This window comes from Schistocerca serialis, unplaced genomic scaffold (genome assembly GCF_023864345.2).
Source record: "Schistocerca serialis cubense isolate TAMUIC-IGC-003099 unplaced genomic scaffold, iqSchSeri2.2 HiC_scaffold_642, whole genome shotgun sequence".
In the NCBI taxonomy this organism is placed as follows: domain Eukaryota; kingdom Metazoa; phylum Arthropoda; class Insecta; order Orthoptera; family Acrididae; genus Schistocerca; species Schistocerca serialis.
Window position 1 is genome coordinate 17501 of NW_026048236.1, and position 5000 is coordinate 22500.

At 52.0% G+C, this 5000-nt stretch overlaps 1 pseudogene; it reads right to left on the reverse strand.

Moving 5' to 3' along the window:
- The window catches only part of LOC126448960 (large subunit ribosomal RNA), a 9475-nt pseudogene that overhangs the window by 3056 nt on the left and 1419 nt on the right, over positions 1–5000 (reverse strand).

Consider the following 5000-nt stretch of genomic DNA (forward strand, 5'->3'; position numbering starts at 1 on the left):
ATACTTTGATGTCGCAGAGTGAACAATTCGGCAAACCTCATTGATCGCATCCTGGGTGGAGCGACCCTTTCGGAATCCGAACTGCCTATCACTCATACCATACAGAGTTCGATGACTCTGGAGACGGTCAGCCAGCAACTTCTCAAATGCTTTGCCCATTACATCCAGCAGACAGATAGGCCGATAGGATTTCGGCACTGTTGGATCTTTATCAGGGCCTTTCCTGATAATTACAACTTCGGCAGTTTTCCACTTTAGTGGATAATAGCCCCTTTGTAAACAGCTGTTGTAAATACGACTTAGTGCTGGGGCGACCAAGTGTGCGAGTCCCTGTAAGATCTCCACAGGGATCCCGTCAGGACCAGGCGCCTTCTTCCTTGCAAAGGTGTAGATGGTTGCTTCTACCTCCTCTGCTGAGAAAGGGCACACGTTTGTATCGTTAAGATACGGAATCGACAGCGCCTGACGTATGTCCCGCTGCTCGTGCGAGTCTTGGTCCTCAATGTCATCAGGCAATAATGTATCCAACAGCAACCTTGCTGTTTCTTCCCAATTCTTGGTCGTGTCTCCATCCCCAGCACGTAGCGTAGACAGCATCATGGGCGATCTTATTTTTTCTCGAACGATTTTGTAAGGAACTCCCCAAGGGTCTGTTCCCAGCTGATCGTTCACAAATCTTTCCCAGGATTGGCGCCTTGTAATGTCCAACTGATCCTTGTATCTCTGCTTCAGACGACGATAAATACGCAGGTGGTATTGTCGTTCGTCATGGGCAAAGCCCCTTTGGTAGTTGCTTCGCGCCCTTCTGACCGATCGTTTGAGCACAGTCAGTTCAGGGGTCCATGGGGTGGACTCCCTGCAGATGTATCTCGCTATTCGAGGTACAGCCAGTGTGATAGCCGTTTGCACGGAGCTTACCAGCTCCTCCACAGCTTCATCAATATTACCTATGTCCTCTCCGAACTCGGGAGGACTGAACACCTGCACGAGTCGGTCCCAGTCTGTCCGAGCATAATTGAAGCGTTCCACCCACTCGCCTGGCACATCCGCGATGGTCGGCGCTATATCAAATGTTATACAGTTATGATCACTGACAGTTAGATGTTCTCTTACTTGCCAGTTATGGACGTGGGGTGCTGCCCTCTCGCTTGCTAGTGTGACATCAATATTTGATGTTGCACCCGCCCTCCCTGAGTAGGTCGGGGGGTACCCAGGCAAGTTTAGCACATACATGTGCGTTTCCATTATCAAATCAACAAGCTCCGCACCCCTACCGTCCTGCACATCGCTGTGCCAGAGTGGGGACTTAGCATTAGCATCAAGAGCTACAATTATAGCCTGCCCGGCTAAAACTCTTAGTATCCAATTCAGCTGATCAAGATAAATCTTGATGTCATGTCTGAATTGGCAGTAGACGTTTACAACGTACATACTGTAAGACAGCAGATTTAGTTGTACAACTATAATATGCTCAGTACAGAACTGATTTAATATCGTAGTTTTAATAGTTTTATTCAATACTATAATTGCACTCATGGGGTTCCCACCTGAGGATACCACCTGTGCTGTTGCGGGAAAACCAGGGACTCGACCCGCACAGGAGTTCGGTTCTTGTATCAGAAGAATATCAATTCCTTCTTGTTCCGCTACCTTCCGTAGCTCATGTGCAACCATCTGGCTGCGCATGGCATTGACTTGTACCACTTTAAATATCGCCGTAATCTGTTCTTTGGACAAGTCTGTCTAAGAACATTCGGTGGGTTGGACAATCTTTAGGTCCACCACACTTACGGCCTCGTCGTCTGCATGGTACACATACTGCCGCCTTGTCCTTATTAGGACAGCCATTCTTAATATGTCCAGAGAGGCCACAATGGCCGCATATGATATCAGGTTGCGTACAGTACTTGTTTGTATGATTAATGTCCTGGCATTTAGTGCATCTCGGCACTGCCAGGTAATCTTTTATATTCAACGCAGAGTAGCCAACATACAACCGACCCACTCTCGTTAGTAATTTCCATAAACCTGGCGAGACTTCTACCACGTGGTGTACTGTCAGTTTCTCACGTGGTCCTACTTTAAAGCGTAATTTAAACTGTTCATCGAATTCTCCTCTTGTCATGTTCATATCAAAATTTTGGGTATATATTGCGTCTACTAGATTGTCTGTTGTCATGTACGTAGGTACATCATACAGACACATCAAAGGTCGACGCTTGCGAGGAGGTTCACACTTCGCTTTATTGTTTAGTTGTTCGTTGTTCAAGATCTTTTGGCAGTCCTCTTGTGATGCTGCTTCTACTATCAGCACATTCTTTGCAGTGCGTACATTATTTATCTTTATCTTGTCTTTCTTAGGATCTATGCACTTCTCGAATACTGACTTAACAGCCTTAATGTCATCACCAGGTTTAGGTTTAATGAAGACTGTGGGAGCAACTTTCTTAATGTTGTCCTGTATGGTTTGTTTCGCTGTCGGTGCCTTGGCAACTGGGGCTCTAGCAACCGCAGCATAAGACCGGGCCGGTTGACCTCTAAGTCTTTCATTTTCTTTCTCTAATTCCGTTACCCTACCCTCTAACTGAGAGTGGGCGATTGCCCAGTTGGCTACAAAGTCCCTAATATGGTTAATAGCATAATTGCTTATCTTACCATTTTTAATGCTAGTATCCAGCAATTTCAAAAATTTCGCATGTCGCTCAGCGACAGACACATTCTCGAGGCTCGAAACTTCGCTAGTATCTAACGTATTAACACTCTCTTGATTTTCTGCCATTTTGATAATTAGAGAGTGTAAAAGTGGAGGCCCGTCTCTTGCCCCGGACCGGCCTCTCTGGCATGGGGGGAGGCTATATGCAGCTCGCTCACCGGTCCCGCCCCTTGACCAAGAGCTATTAGTAACTGAGCTGCCAGGTTTAGCACGCCGTGGGTACAGCGTACTAGTCCTCTTCAACAGCCACACCACCACAGTTTTCACCCGCTCCCTTATCGGCGAATGCCACCCACATTCCGGGAGAGCGGATTCACTCTCCGTCCTTCGCCCCCTACTAGGCCAGGTTCCCACCAAACGCCAAAGACCCGGTCCTACTCAGGTGCCGGGCCGGTCCCCCAGACGTTCGGAGGTCTGGACCCATCTAACCTGACCGGGGACATGTCACCACGCCCCGGCTTGGCGGAGCATGCCTTGGGGTCCAAGACAAGGCGAGTGGCCTTCGCCGACTTGGGGCAGGATCCCACCACAGCAAATGCAGCTATCAGAACCAGTGTACAAGTTGTTCAGCACACTGTCGCGCCCCTACCCTTCAGTTGCCCGAAGGCTTAACAGCTCCACCTCAAGAAGGCAGGTAAGGGCACTTGAGAAGGAGAGGCTGTTTGAGACGCATCCTTCCCCACACTGCCTTTTACCAACCGAGAGCCCGCACAGCTTGAGGGCTCACAGTATGAGACAGCTGGAGCTAGTAGATAGGGACAGCGGGAATCTCGTTAATCCATTCATGCGCGTCACTAATTAGATGACGAGGCATTTGGCTACCTTAAGAGAGTCATAGTTACTCCCGCCGTTTACCCGCGCTTGCTTGAATTTCTTCACGTTGACATTCAGAGCACTGGGCAGAAATCACATTGCGTCAACACCCGCTAGGGCCATCGCAATGCTTTGTTTTAATTAGACAGTCGGATTCCCCCAGTCCGTGCCAGTTCTGAGTTGATCGTTGAATGGCGGCCGAAGAGAATCCGCGCACCCGCGCGCCCCCGGAGGAGCACGCTAAGGCGGACGCGGCCTCGCAGCAAGGAAGATCCGTGGGAGGCCAAGGCACGGGACCGAGCTCGGATCCTGCACGCAGGTTGAAGCACCGGGGCGCGAACGCCGCGCAGGCGCGCGCATCCTGCACCGCCGGCCAGCACGAGGCCAACCAACGGCGAGAGCAGACCACGCCCGCGCTAAACGCCCGCACTTACCGGCACCCCTACGGCACTCACCTCGCCCAGGCCCGGCACGTTAGCGCTGACCCACTTCCCGACCAAGCCCGACACGCCCCGATCCTCAGAGCCAATCCTTATCCCGAAGTTACGGATCCAATTTGCCGACTTCCCTTACCTACATTATTCTATCGACTAGAGGCTCTTCACCTTGGAGACCTGCTGCGGATATGGGTACGAACCGGCGCGACACCTCCACGTGGCCCTCTCCCGGATTTTCAAGGTCCGAGGGGAAGATCGGGACACCGCCGCAACTGCGGTGCTCTTCGCGTTCCAAACCCTATCTCCCTGCTAGAGGATTCCAGGGAACTCGAACGCTCATGCAGAAAAGAAAACTCTTCCCCGATCTCCCGACGGCGTCTCCGGGTCCTTTTGGGTTACCCCGACGAGCATCTCTAAAAGAGGGGCCCGACTTGTATCGGTTCCGCTGCCGGGTTCCGGAATAGGAACCGGATTCCCTTTCGCCCAACGGGGGCCAGCACAAAGTGCATCATGCTATGACGGCCCCCATCAACATCGGATTTCTCCTAGGGCTTAGGATCGACTGACTCGTGTGCAACGGCTGTTCACACGAAACCCTTCTCCGCGTCAGCCCTCCAGGGCCTCGCTGGAGTATTTGCTACTACCACCAAGATCTGCACCGACGGCGGCTCCAGGCAGGCTCACGCCCAGACCCTTCTGCGCCCACCGCCGCGACCCTCCTACTCGTCAGGGCTTCGCGGCCGGCCGCAAGGACCGGCCATGACTGCCAGACTGACGGCCGAGTATAGGCACGACGCTTCAGCGCCATCCATTTTCAGGGCTAGTTGCTTCGGCAGGTGAGTTGTTACACACTCCTTAGCGGATTCCGACTTCCATGGCCACCGTCCTGCTGTCTTAAGCAACCAACGCCTTTCATGGTTTCCCATGAGCGTCGATTCGGGCGCCTTAACTCGGCGTTTGGTTCATCCCACAGCGCCAGTTCTGCTTACCAAAAGTGGCCCACTTGGCACTCCGATCCGAGTCGTTTGCTCGCGGCT